We start from the raw sequence: 15,790 nt of genomic DNA, 5'->3' as shown, positions 1-15,790 counted from the left end.
GAATCAGACATCTATTTTGTATGTTGTGAGAAAGAAAAACTTCACTCCAGTCGTCCATCCATCACGGTAACCTAGATGTCTTTGACAAGAAAGGAGCAGACTCACTACCTCCTCATGGTAACTCCGGCTACACTATCAAATTACTCCCTGGGGCAAAAGGTCAGTTCAAGCAAGTTTATCCACTTTCTGAAGCCAAATTACTAGCTTTGAAAGAATACATAAAGGATAATTTTAAGAAACGGTTTATTACCCTTCCCCATTTAATGCAGGCACAAGTATATTTTGTGTTTAAAATAAAGGTGAATCCTTATGTTCCTGTACAACGACCTTTGAAAGAATACACAGAAGATAATCTCAAGACAGGGTTTATCAGACCTTTCACAACTCCTGCAGGCAGAAGCATTTTTTTTTTGTTGAAAATAAAGATGAATATGGAAATCTCAGAAAGATTGCCAAAAAGAACAGACACCCGTTGCTTTTGATCCCAGATCTTCTCCAGAGGTGGATTTAAGGTGTACCTGAAGTGACATGTGACATTATGAGATAAACATGTGTGTATATATAGTGAAAAACATTAATAACCAGGCTGTTTTTATTTTTTTTATTCTGCTGCATGAAAGAGTTAATTTTCAGGCATACAAGTGACAGATTCAGTCTTGTCAGTGCCCTGTGGGATCATAGAATATAGTAAAACTCACTGTTAAAGGGGCACTACAGTGAAAAACTGTAAAAGTTAAAATATGTGCAAACATAAATAAGTACATTTTTCCTGGGTAAAATGAGCCATAAATTACTTTTCTCCTATGTTCCTGTCACTTACAGTAGGTAGTAGAAATCTGAAAGAAGTGACAGGTTTTGGACTAGTCCATCTGTTTATAGGGAATTCTCAGGGATATATTTATTTTCAAAAGCACTTAGTAAATGGCAGTTGCTCTTTCCAACTGCCAAAAAACTGTGTAGGGAACAGGGAAGCTGGCCAGCATCATTGTTTAAATCCTGTTTAGGGAATATCTTTATAAAGAATACAAGCCTTGCTGAGAATCCCCTATGAAGAGATGGACTAGTCCAAAACCTCTCACTTCTGTCAGATTTCTACTGCCTACTGTAAGTGACAGCAACATAGGAGAAAAGTAATTTATGGCTCATTTTACTCTGGAAAAAATGTACTTCTTATTTGTATATGTTTGCACATATTTTAAATTTTACAGTTTTTTTGCTATAGTGCCCCTTTAAGCAAATTACAGCCATAAAAGTTTTACTGGAAGAATACAACTTCTGCAGGCAGGGGAGAGATAGAAAAAGGTCAATAGTTCATGTATTTTAACTCTGGGATACGTAATAGTCTGCCATTGAGCAGAGGCATGTAACGATTGGGGAATTATTTCCGTGGTCAGCGCACAAGATGCGCGCTGACACTGCGGAAATCCTCCATAAGCGTATAAAATAACAGAACCCAGCAATGGTGCTATGCACCTGTAAAGAGAGAAATTCCCACCGGCAGATGGAGCTGTGGAGTGCTGAGGAATAAACCCTCTGCACTGCCACAGATGTCAGATGGGAATTGTACGAGGTGAAGCAATATAGGGCAAGATAGCCCTTGGAGAGACAGAGAGAGCACAGAGACCGAATGTATGTGTGTCCACCAATCTAGTCACCACCCGGCGACGGTGAACACACAACACCGAAAACCAAGTGGGAATGCAATTGCAAGAATGGCGATTGCTAATAGCGACACCAGACTGAGTAATACAGAGCAAAGGAACAGAATAAAGACAGAACTGATAACAAACAGTAATCCAACACACAGGAGCAGACAGGACTAACTACACGCGGTCACCACACGTTAGGCGCAGTAGCGACAAATCGCGTGCGCGGCACGATCTCCACACGAGAAGCGCAATAGCGACAAAGCGTACCAACCCTGACTAACCAAATAAGCACGAAAACAACAGAGAAATCGAACGTTTGCTAAACTGTTACCTCACCGAGACGACAGCAAGCGTTCGTTCCAGACAGATAGACAGATGGAGCAGCCAGTAGCAACCGCTGCTCTGGCTACACTCCTAAGGCAGAATACAGAAGGAACCACCGCCTCTACCGCTAGGGCGAATGCGATCCAAACAGACACACAGATGGAGCAACCAGTAGCAACCGCTGCTCTGGCAACACTCCCAGACAGAGTACAGAAGGAACCACCGCCTCTACCGCTAGGGCGAATGCGATCCCAACAGACAGAACGATTTCCTGTTGACCGCCGCTGGCGACAAGACAATCGCAACAGATAGACAGTACAAAGCAATACAGGTAACAAACAACCTGACTATGCTAACAGGAATGCTAGGGCACTCCCAAGGAACTACTCTAAGCTAGCAATATTAGCAAACAGTAAGCAAAGGGCTGAGACTCCAGGTAAGTTAGCAGGAACAAACCATCATGACCAGCAAGGAATTCTGGGAGGAAATGGTATTTATAATGCAAGCCATCAGAGGAAGCAGCTAAGCAATTTGCATGACAAGTGGATGTAAATTCCTCACCAGAACAGCAACTCTGCAGCTTGCAGAGTGGAGACAGGTCTCTTTTCCAGGGACCTGCAGCACTCAGAACTAACAAATGGTCAAAAAGCTGTCTGCCTGTGCAGACAGCAGAGCAGATCATTACAAGGCAATAAAACATTCAATCTACATTGTAAATGATTAAATATAAAATAAAACAATGGGATATCTAAAAAAAAAAAAGTCATTTTTAGGAGTAGGAGGTTGAATACAATGTTTTACCTACCTCATCAGTTTATTTTCACTTCAAGTTCACTTTAAAGAGGTGCTGTAAGGAGATTTTTTTTCTTACAAAATAAAGGAAAAGAGAGTGTGTTATGAGGAAAAGAAGAAGAGATAAGAAAAAGAGAGAGGAAAAAATCCTCTTACCCGGTCAGTGTGGAATAGAAAAAGTGCCTTACGCAGCATAGACAAATACAGTAACATTTATATGGCACTTTTCTCCTGGCGGGCTCAAAGCACATGAGCTTCAGCCACTAGGGTGCACTCAGTAGGCAGTTGCAATGTTATGGGGTCTAGCCCAAGGACTCTTCGCTGAATAGATGCTGGCTTAGTGAACATGAAGAGCCAAGATTTGAGGTCTCCTGCATTTCTTGTGTCAGAGGCAGAGCCCTTAACCATTATATGCGCTTAGCTTTATGCATGATGTAAAGAACTGTGTAATGTTCCTCAATGCTATATAAATACATAAATAAATACTATTACAACTATTACACTAGACTAGAGAGTTCAAAGATATACTCAATATATCATCCAAGAGTACCAAATACCGCATGAATGATTGTGTCTGAAAAGCAGGTTTATATAGACTTTGATCTTAACAATCTTTTTGGTCTCACCTAGTTTAAACTAATCCAGTAATTATTTGGATTAGAAGAACAATCCTTTATGACATGGTTTCCTGAGCAATAAGGCTCAATTTAAAAGGCTAATTTGGATCAGCAGCTTTTTTGTTTCTCTTACCTAGGCAAAGAATGATGTGACAAGTCCCAAAAAATGTTTTTTATCATGCTTGTTACATTCATTTATGGTGCAATCAAAGCACGTCTTAGGTGTAGATATATTAAAATTGCAGCTATAATACATCAAATGAGATTTCACTCTCACTTTATTGCCCAGGAATCCTTCCTAAGCTAAAAACATATAGGGATTGATTGAGTGAAACGCTTGTAAAATGCAAGAGGATAATGCAACTTACCAGATGCCTGATTCATTAATTCTACATGAGATTTTTCTCACATGAGAAACAGTTTATCACCCGTCAGCAATAGAATGAGGGTGCATTGCATGCAGGGAAAATATTCCAGCACTTTTGCAAATAACATCTCTGATGTTATCGGCTGGTATTGGTTAGAGGGCAGAGACCCATGCTTGCAGACTTAGATTTCCTGAGCAATCCAGCCTGCAAGGCAGATAAGAGGTTACTAAAGTCTGGAAAACAGAAGCTGAGCTAATTTTGATTTTTGATTCTAAGGCAAAAAAAATAAATCTTGCACAATATTACCAGATGCGTATCTACAAGGGGGCAGGTATGGCATGTTCCATGGGCACCACTTACTGGGGGCGCTGCTCCGTAGCATTCCTGGTGTTCTCCATACAGATTTTATTTTTTATCAAGGGGACATTCTGCTGCCTAGTTACAATTTTTTAGAAGGAGAATCTGCCTAACTGTTATTTGGGGAATACAGGTCCGTCTCAAAAAATGTGCATATTGTGATAAAGTTCATTATTTTCTGTAATGTACTGATAAACATTACACTTTCATATATTTTAGATTCATTACACACAACTGAAGTAGTTCAAGCCTTTTATTGTTTTAATATTGATGATTTTGGCATACAGCTCATGAAAACCCAAAATTCCTATCTCAAAAAATTAGCATATTCCATCCGACCAATAAAAGAAAAGTCTTTTTAAAACAAAAAAGTCAACCTTCAAATAATTATGTTCAGTTATGCACTCAATACTTGGTCAGGAATCCTTTTGCAGAAATTACTGCTTCAATGCAGCGTGGCATGGAGGCAATCAGCCTGGGGCACTGCTCAGGTGTTATGGAGGCCCAGGATGCTTTGATAGCGGCCTTAAGCTCATCCAGAGTGTTGGGTCTTGCGTCTTTCAACTTCCTCTTCACAATATCCCACAGATTCTCTATGGGGTTCAGGTCAGGAGAGTTGGCAGGCCAATTGATTACAGTAATACCATGGTCAGTAAACCCTTTACCAGTGGTTTTGGCACTGTGAGCAGGTGCCAGATCGTGCTGAAAAATGAAATCTTCATCTCCATAAAGCTTTTCAGCAGGTGGAAGCATGAAGTGCCCCAAAATCTCCTGATAGCTAGCTGCATTGAGCCTGCTCTTGATAAAACACAGTGGACCAACACCAGCAGCTGACATGGCACCCCAGACCATCACTGGCTGTGGGTACTTGACATTGGACTTCAGGCATTTTGGCATTTCCCTCTCCCCAGTCTTCCTCCAGACTCTGGCACCTTGATTTCCGAAGGACATGCAAAAGTTGCTTTCATCCGAAAAAAGTACTTTGGACCACTGAGCAACAGTCCAGTGCTGCTTCTCTGTAGCCCAGGTCAGGCGCTTCTGCCGCCGTTTCTGGTTCAAAAGTGGCTTGACCTGGGGAATGTGGCACCTGTAGCCCATTTCCTGCACATGCCTGTACACGGTGGCCCTGGATGTTTCTACTCCAGACTCAGTCCACTGCTTCCGCAGGTCCCCCAAGGTCTGGAATCGGTCCTTCTCCACAATCTTCCTCAGGGTCCGGTCAACTCTTCTCGTTGTGCGTTTTCTGCCACACTTTTTCCTTCCCACAGACTTCCCACTGAGGTGCCTTGATACAGCACTCTGGGAACAGCCTATTCGTTCAGAAATTTCTTTCTGTGTCTTACCCTCTTGCTTGAGGGTGTCAATGATGGCCTTCTGGACAGCAGTCAGGTCGGCAGTCTTACCCATGATTGCGGTTTTGAGTAGTGAACCAGGCGGTGAATTTTAAAAATCCTCAGGAATCTTTTGCAGGTGTTTAGAGTTAATTAGTTGATTCAGATGATTAGGTTAATAGCTCGTTTAGAGAACCTTTTCATGATATGCTAATTTTTTGAGATAGGAATTTTGGGTTTTCATGAGCTGTATGCCAAAATCATCAATATTAAAACAATAAAAGGCTTGAACTACTTCAGTTGTGTGTAATGAATATAAAATATATGAAAGTGTAATGTTCATCAGTACATTACAGAAAATAATGAACTTTATTTTTTGAGAAGGACATGTATGCAGGGCCGGATTACCTACCAGGCAACAAAAGCAGTTGCTTGGGGCCCCATTCAGAGTCAAAGGGGCCCCATCAGCACATAAACCAGCCCTCGCCATCCTGTCAGCGGGGGCTGGATGGTATAATGGTTAAAGGGTCTCTGAGCAGTGCAGTAACTATGGAAAGATGCATATCATTTTAAAGCTCGCTTTCTCCTCTTTCCAATGATATATAAACCGCCGCCTTATGCCTTTTAGTTTTCACTATTGTCGCTATCGAAATCGCGGCCATGGCAATTTCGATTGTGAAAATAACAGAAACTAAAAGGCGTAGGGTGGCAGTCTATCTATCATTGGAAAGAGGAGAAAGAGAGCTTCAAAATGATATGCATCTTTCCATAGTTACATTGTATTACACAGGACAACTTTTCTCCAAAGTCGGCAGCTCGATTCAGCACAATGCAATGAAATATAAGGAACCCAGGGGGATATAACTTCAAACATCATGCTGGTAGGTGTGAGGATGTAATTAATTAGGTGTGGGTATGCTTAAAGGCATACTCACAGGCAGTGCCCGGAGTCCCTTTAAGGGCTCTGCCTCTAACACAGGGGACCAGGGTTCCAATCTCCGCTCTGCCTGTTCAGTAAGCCAGCACCTATTCAGTAGGAGACCTAAGGCAAGTCTCTCTAACATTGCTACTGCCTATAGGGTGCGTCCTAGTGGCTGCAGCTCTGGCGCTTTGAGTCCGCCAGGAGAAAAGTGCGATATAAATGTTATTTGTCTTGTCTTATCAAATGATGCCGTGCGCTGCTGATTGTCTTCAGAGCCAGGCTCTCCTCCTAGGTCCTCCTCCTGCTACTGTGCGCTCTGCCGCTGCCCACTCCTCCCTCCCTTCCCACAGAGAGCCACAGCTGCAGCAAGAATGATAGCAGCAGATGGCAAACGCTCACTCACCTATCCATGATCCAAGCAATAGAGATCCCGTCATCTGAAACCCATCTGTCTCTTCTACAGTGCAGCCACTCGCTCTGAACTTCCTGATTCTCAGATCAGACAGGAAGAAGAAGTAGTAATAGTAGTAGTAACAGAGCGCCAGCACTCTAGAGGAGACAGATGGGCTCCAGATTACGGGACCTCTATTGCTTGGATCGCAATAGATGAATGTGAGTTATCTGGTACTGTCATTCTCCCCCGCTGCGGCTATCGTATTCACTGGGATGGAGGCTGCATGGTGGCTGTCTAGTTTTGGAGGAAATCGGTTGTTCGGTGGTGGGGGTGGTCATGTAGTTCTGTCTGGGGAACGGCTTCCGGTTTGGTGGTGTCCAGAGCTTTCTGCTATTGCCAGGCTGGAGATGCAGTGGGAAAGTGCTGCTGCTGTGATATCTGGCGCCCTCTTTACAGGGGTGCCCCAGCCCCTGAGTGCAAATGTCCCAGCCATTCATATCTCACTCTGCATTTTGCCGCTGCTATTCCCTGCATTGTGCACCCACAGAGGAAAGCGGGCTGTTGTCCATAGCAACCAGTAGCTCGGCTGCCCCGGTGTGTGCGGCATGTTGCTGTGCAGCTGCATCTTCTGATTCTATTATGACATGATGGGGGGCCCAAATCAGTTACTTTGCTTAGGGCCCCATTTAGCCTTAATCCAGCTCTGCCTGTATGTATAGGCTGACCTATTGCGATACTCCAATCTTACAGGCCATGCTTCACTTCAACTGATACGGTGCCCGGATACTTTGCACCTTTGGAGTATAGGCACTACTATTGACCTGAGGAAGCAGCTCTCAGCCATTAAATGCTTTGTCTTGTGAGCCAATAAAATCGAATTACTTTTAATTATATACCTCCATTTGTATTCTTCCCGTAATGGGGCACCTATAAGGTAGGACCACAACTTTTTATCTACTTATTGTTGTTTCTACCATATAGAGTGTAATTTATACTACTACTTTTAACCGGGCGTCTCCTAACCTTCCCAAAAACTAGCTAGTACCCCTATCCTTAGGGGAAGATCAATGTCGGAAGGAGTCTGACAGATCTATTCTTCGGAGCAGCGATCAACAGTAAATGCCGAATGGGGGTGGCATGCACGCTGTGCTCTTTTAAAGCAATAAACTTACAGTATATTCACGTTGTGTGTATTTTGAGAGCCATTTGCATCAACATAAATATACTGTACTTAGGTAGGAAAGTAATGTCAAGTTGATGCACATGTTATTTTTCTGGGTTGTGCAAAATGATCAGCAACTGCATTTTGTTGGTTCAGTTCCAAGCTGCATTTATTAACATGAAATTAACATAACATTTTTATTTACATTGTTTTCCTGATGTTCTCAAAAGATCTAGGATTCATAAGAAAAATTAAAGGAGACCAAGAGCCAGAGGTGAAATGTGTCTGGTTGCTTGGACTGACATCTAAGTCATTTTTAGGATTTTATACTCATAAGCTGGGCTGGTTTTAGGCATAGGCAAACTAGGCAAATTCCTGGCTGCTTGATGGGGCACCAAGGTGCTATTCTTAGCACAGTGTGCTTTATGGAATTCTTATACACAACTGCAAGTTCCATTAAGACAAATTATAAATGATAATTTTAACATCTAAATGGACACTTCTGATTAACACAGGGGTAGGGAACCTTTGGCTCAGGAGCCATATGTGGCTCTTTTACATAGTTACATAGTTATTTTGGTTGAAAAAAGACATACGTCCATCGAGTTCAACCAGTACAAAGTACAACTCCAGCCCGTCCCCCACATACCCCTGTTGATCCAGAGGAAGGAGAAAAAACCCTTACAAGGCATGGTCCAATTAGCCCCTAAAGGGAAAAATTCCTTCCCGATTCCAGATGGCAATCAGATAAAATCCCTGGATCAACATCATTAGGCTTTACCTAGTAATTGTAGCCATGGATGTCTTTCAACGCAAGGAAAGCATCTAAGCCCCCTTTAAATGCAGGTATAGAGTTTGCCATAACGACTTCCTGTGGCAATGCATTCCACATCTTAATCACTCTTACTGTAAAGAACCCTTTCCTAAATAAATGGCTAAAACGTTTTTCCTCCATGCGCAGATCATGTCCTCTAGTCCTTTGAGAAGGCCTAGGGACAAAAAGCTCATCCGCCAAGCTGTTATATTGCCCTCTGATGTATTTATACATGTTAATTAGATCCCCTCTAAGGCGTCTTTTCTCTAGACTAAATAAACCCAGTTTATCTAACCTTTCTTGATAAGTGAGACCTTCCATCCCACGTATCAGTTTTGTTGCTCGTCTCTGCACCTGCTCTAAAACTGCAATATCTTTTTTGTAATGTGGTGCCCAGAACTGAATTCCATATTCCAGATGTGGCCTTACTAGAGAGTTAAACAGGGGCAATATTATGCTAGCATCTCGAGTTTTTATTTCCCTTTTAATGCATCCCAAAATTTTGTTAGCTTTAGTTGCAGCTGCTTGGCATTGAGTACGATTATTTAACTTGTTGTCAATGAGTACTCCTAAGTCCTTCTCCAAGTTTGATGTCCCCAACTGTATCCCATTTATTTTGTATGGTGCTAGACCATTAGTACGTCCAAAATGCATGACTTTACATTTGTCAACATTGAATTTCATCTGCCATGTATGTGCCCATATAGCCATCCTATCCAGATCCTGTTGCAATATGACACTATCTTCCTGAGAGTTGATGATGATTCTGCACAATTTTGTATCATCTGCAAAAATAGCAACATTGCTCACTACTGCATCTACTAGGTCATTAATAAATAAATTGAAGAGCACTGGACCCAGAACAGACCCCTGTGGGACCCCACTGCTAACAGTCTCCCATTTTAAGTACGATCCATTGACCACAACTCTTTTTTTTCTGTCCATTAGCCAGTTCCCTATCCATGAACACAGACTCTTCCCCAGTCCTTGCATCCTCAACTTTTGCACCAGACTTTTGTGGGAAACAGTGTTGAAGGCCTTTGCAAAGTCCAAGTATATCACATCTACAGCATTCCCAATATCCATATTAGCATTCACTACCTCATAAAAGATGAGCATGTTAGTCAAACAGGACCTGTCTTTAGTAAACCCATGTTGATGCTGAGAAATAAGATTATTTTCTACTATGAAGTCATGTATAGTATCTCTTAGTAACCCCTCAAATAGTTTACATACAACTGATGTTAAGCTTACAGGTCTATAATTTCCTGGATCTGATTTTTTGCCCTTCTTAAATAATGGGAAAACGTGGGCTGTACGCCAATCCACTGGGACTCTGCCAGTTGCAAGAGAGTCACAAAAGATAAGATAAAGGGGTTTATCTATAACTGAACTTAATTCCCTTAGGACCCGATGATGCATGCCATCCGGGCCAGGTGCCTTGTCTATTTTTAATTTATTTAGTCTTGCCTTCACTTCTTCCTGCGTTAAGTATTTAATATTACAGTTAGAAGATTGAGACTCTTCCGCCTCTGTAGTTTGCAACAGTGCTGTTTCTTTTGTGAAGACAGAAGCAAAGAAAGCATTTAATAACTCTGCCTTACCTTGGTCATCCACCATTGAGTTCCCACCCTCATCCTTTAGGAGTCCTATACAGTCAACCTTTCTTTTTTTTGAGTTAATGTCTACATCTGGCTCAAAGTTAGGGGTTGAATCACTAAGCTACACTGCTCAAGCAGTGCAGCTTAGTGTGGCAGAGAAAGTACAATTTTCAGAGTAGGTACGCTACTGCTGTAGCGTGCACTACTAATTTACTTGCGCTCCCCCCCAAAACTAACTGCCGCTCAAATTGTCTCACCCTGGATCCTGTTAGGTCCAGTGACTTCATAGGATGAGATCCCTGCACTTTTACTGGCCTGATAGGCTGCTTGTCACTTGACAGGGAGCCTATTGGGCCAAAGTGCAGGGATCTCGTCCTACAAAGTGAATCAACCACCAAGTCAGCTAGCTAATTGTACAAGCTGTTAGTCGGTATTTCCTGTCTAACTCTTGGGGAAATCGCTGATGTTGCTGAAACCCTAGAGAAGCTGAAGACGTGTCTGACACTTCTGCTGCCCTGCGGATCAGCTGTATACACATCATCATGGCAACAGGGATGTGAGCTTTCTGCTGTGCATGTGCGCTGTGCCAGTTTGAAACATATTGTATGGCTCTCATGGAATTACATTTTAAAATATGTGGCATTTATGGCTCTCTAAGTCAAAAAGGTTCATGGTACCCCTGGCATAACAAAAGCTACCTGAATATCATACCAATGATGAATGACAGGTACTGTTCATAAGCAAATTAAGCTGTAATTGTTTTGATTTGGTCTCTGCAGCATATTGCAACTCTTCTGGATTTCCAGGACAATATTCCAATCTGTAAGGACCCAGGCTTCACACAAACAGTATGTTTTTTTGTTGTTGTTTTTTGACTACACACTCTTCTTAGCATTTATAGAAATACTATTTTATGTGGGTTGAGCTTGAGCCAGAGAGGTATCCTTTATAGACTTGTTTTGAAAATCAATATTTATGTATCTAACTTATCAATTCGTCATTGCTGTCTGCAAAGCCACTTACTGTAGGCTACGGACTTCCTATCCATAAGTGTGTTGGGGTGGGGGGGGGGGGGGAAGGGGGGCAGGAAACAGCTGCCTTGCCTTGGGTGCCAAAATGGATGGAAGATTGCATCCACCAACAGAGCTTGCAGGGATTTATCTGCCCCCACTTGGGCTGAGATAGAAACTGGATGGTCGCACTCTTAAAATGTAGTCTAGGTCCAGTTAAAATACCTTAACCTTGCAACTGAGGTTTAATAATCTTGAACAAGCTAATTTGGAGGAACCTAATCCAATAAAATATTTTAAAACTTTTTTTTTAAAGGTGAGGTAAAGTTGGTCTTACCTTTCCTGAAGAATAAGCCCAATATGACTGGAATACAAGGTAAATTACAGCACTAAAAACAGACGACGCATTTTTTGGGACTTTGACGGCTTCATCAGGTCCATACAAAACAGTGCCTTAGGCTTTGGGCCAAAAAAACATGAGCACTCTGATTTGGCTTCCCCATGATTTTCATTAACTACAATTTATTAGCATCTCACTGATCCTTCTTACTCATGGGATAAGATTTGTGAGTCAGCCTCAAGGTGTCAAAAGGTCCAGCTTAAAAAAAAGCACATGAACGATTGTGCCTGCCAAATCCAAACTATGAAGAGACCAATGTCCTCTAAGAATGCACCACCACGCTGCTATGTCGGCCCTCCACCCCCCCAACCATGAACATTGGTGTACCCACTCAAACAGCTCCCAAGTGGTATCACACCCACACTACTATGTCAGCCCTCCACCCCCCCCCCCCCCCCTTCCTAGCCCGGTGTAGCCTCGGTCCTGCAATATTGCTCAATATGTCTCGTTTAATACAATTGCTGTGCTGTTGCTAGCTTTGTACACCGCAAGGCAGTACAAAGCTAATACAGCCATCAATGTTACCACCTCATCCCATAGACATTGAGCTTTAGCTAGCTTAATTAGGTAACTAACGGGCTTTCTCAGTCAATGTTAATTCTATGATATAATTGAACATGTATTTAAAATGGTCTTATTTTTCATAGATATTCATAAGATTGTTTTTTTTTTTCAAACATAATATCTAACAATAGTTTAGTAGATTTGTTTACTAGCTAGTAAAAATATCTAATAGTGTATACATAGCTTAAAGTGTACCTGAGATGGGCTAATAAAAAGATTTCATATTTACCAGAGGAGCCGACTTGCGCGACTGAGCCTGCTGACCGGGACCGATACCAGGAGAACGGAGGTACTCAGGAGGATGGCGAGGGATGCATCCCTGCTCATGGGGCTGGAGGAAGCCCCAGGTATCAAAACTTTATTATCCCATCTCAGGTTTACTTTAAGTGATGCAGCAAATGTAGACTGGATTGTTGAAGAATTGTCTGCTATCATGTGATAAACAAAACTCCAAAACAAAACAAAACTGAAAAAAAATACTTTTGATAGGAAGGAACATTAGACTAGTACTATTGAAGGAATTACTGTAGATGGAGCCCCTCAGGGCCGGTTCTACCCCAATGAGACTTCAGCTACCAGGACCTCAAAACTGGTTGTCACCCTCTAACTGCCTCTGATCTTCCCCTCAACTCTTTTGTGCTCCCCATGCCCTTGCAATGTAGTAGAATTATATTTCACCTGTCCCTACTGCTCCGTCCCTGCTGGACGGCACACCTCATACTTGTTGACAAAGTTTACTTTCTAGAGCAGGGTGGCCCAAAGCCCGCATCCGACCCGCGAGAGCGCTTGCTGTGGTCCTCCTGTTTGCTGTGTCTCTCCATTTCCTCTCATTACTTCTGCCACCATGCCCACCTCATTTTCTCTGCCCTACAAAGCCAGGACATTTCTGCTCTACCCCCTCCAAATCAAGACTCCTGTGAGAATGTCCATGAAGCTGGATAGCACTGTTCTAGAGCGACCATGTGGCTGGATGATAGATCATCAATATCACCTCTAACATGTGTATGCACAGCATTAAAGGGACTCTGAGCAGTGCAGAAACTATGGAAAGATGCATATCATTTTAAAGCTCTCTTTCTCCTCTTTCCAATGATATATAAACCGCCACCCTACGCATTTTAGTTTTCGCTATTTTCGCGATTGAAATTGCCGCGGCCGCGATTTCAATCGCGAAAATAGAGAAAACTAAAAGGCGTAGGGCGACGATTTAGGTGTCGCCAGAAAGAGAAGAAAGAGAGCTTTAAAATGATATCCATCTTCCCATAGTTACTTGTATTACACAGGGCGACTTTTTCCTACAGTCAGCAGCTCCATTCTCCTGAATGGAGCTGCTGACACTGGGGAAAGTGTCGCCCTACGCCTTTTAGTTTTCTCTATTTTCGCGATTGAAATCGAGGCCGCTGCAATTTCAATCGCAAAAATAGCGAAAACTAAAAGGCGTAGGGCGGCGGTTTATATATCATTGGAAAGAGGAGAAAGAGAGCTTTAAAATGATATGCATCTTTCCATAGTTTCTGCACTGCTCGGAGTCCCTTTAAGGTCCTCAGATCGGAAAATATTGACAACTGGTGATAACTACCATGTCATAGTGATCACTTGTCAAATCTACTAAAAATGGCTATATCCTAAGAAAATGTCTCTCTGCTCTTAAAGTAAACCTGTAAGAGAAAAAAGTTTCCCTGGGGGGAACTTGGGAGGGGAAGCTTTTGGATCCTAATGAGAAAATCCTAAAGAAAATAACTTTCTTCTTGATGCACCAGCCCAGAATTACTGAAGACTTTAAATTAGCTCCATATGACTATCCTCAAATGGATGCAAGTCTCAGAGAGGTTGAAGAGGCTGACAAACTGGTGCATTATTCTTGTTGTAAAAACTGTATCATACATACCGATACAAAGGCCACTTCTATTTCTGTGTGTGTTTGTTATCTGCAAACATGTAGGGCCCGTTCTAGACTTTTTGCTGCCTGAGGCAAACTGATAGCACAGTGCCCAATTTACTCGGTTTCATTTAATATTCTCACATGACACGCTGCAGCTTAACACAATAGCGCACTGGCTGGCTGTGAGTGTGTGACACACAAACTGCTCACCCTCAGTCACTCCATTCCTCCTCAGTCAGGACAGCAGTGCCACCTCCTCCCTTCTGCTGTACAAGTCAAATGAAACACTGCTGCACTCCTGCCTCCCCATCTTTACTCACTGTCAGACTCCTCACACAGCAAAACAAGTTGATTTTACCCAATGATGAAGTCTTCACCTCTCGCTTCTCCTCCTACTCTGACTGCATGTTGTTAGTGTAAACATGGTACAAAAATGCTGCCCCTGTAATCTCTGCACCTGATGCAAATGTTTCACCGTGCTTCATGAGAGAACCGACCCTGCAAACATGTCAGTACAGCTATGATTATTTCCAAAAGGTACACGTATCATTGATTTGCATTGAAAGATCTGAGGTTTTTATTCGATATAAACTCCTTGTGTGTGTGATTCCTCTTTGGTGGTGATGTAATTTCTGCTAATGACAGAAGTAGCTTCTCATTAAGAATTTATTAAGAGATAAAGATCTGTTGTTTTTCAATCTTTATAATAAAACATGGTTTCAAGTGCATGCATGTGACAAAAAGTTTTGAAAAAACATGTATTGCCTGACTTCAGAGAATGGATACCAACTAGAAATAATGTATTAACTGCCAAATAACAGTATTTCAACTATGCTAGTGACTCAAAAAACAATAGACCCAGGATTTAACAAAATAAAGTGATGAGATAAACAATTGTATCTATAATCCTATTTCGAAATAGAAATTTCCTGGAATACTAAATTCTCATGACCGTTTGCAGGCATAGGCAAACCAGACAGATGCCTAGTGTGACAACTGTTACATAGTTACATAGTTATTTTGGTTGAAAAAAGACATACGTCCATCGAGTTCAACCAGTATAAAGTACAACACCAGCCTGCTCCCTCACATATCCCTGTTGATCCAGAGGAAGGCGAAAAAACCCTTACAAGGCATGGTCCAATTAGCCCCTTAAGGGAAAAATTCCTTCCCGACTCCAGATGGCAATCAGATAAAATCCCTGGATCAACATCATTAGGCATTACCTAGTAATTGTAGCCATGGATGTCTTTCAACGCAAGGAAAGCATCTAAGCCCCCTTTAAATGCAGGTATAGAGTTTGCCATAACGACTTCCTGTGGCAATGCATTCCACATCTTAATCACTCTTACTGTAAAGAACCCTTTCCTAAATAAATGGCTAAAACATTTTTCCTCCATGCGCAGATCATGTCCTCTAGTCCTTTGAGAAGGCCTAGGGACAAAAAGCTCATCCGCCAAGGTATTATATTGCCCTCTGATGTATTTATACATGTTAATTAGATCCCCTCTAAGGCGTCTTTTCTCTAGACTAAATAAACCCAGTTTATCTAACCTTTCTCGATAAGTGAGACCTTCCATCCCACGCATCAATTTTGTTGCTC

This window comes from Hyperolius riggenbachi, chromosome 7, assembly GCF_040937935.1.
Source record: "Hyperolius riggenbachi isolate aHypRig1 chromosome 7, aHypRig1.pri, whole genome shotgun sequence".
In the NCBI taxonomy this organism is placed as follows: domain Eukaryota; kingdom Metazoa; phylum Chordata; class Amphibia; order Anura; family Hyperoliidae; genus Hyperolius; species Hyperolius riggenbachi.
This window is presented reverse-complemented; position numbering follows the sequence as displayed.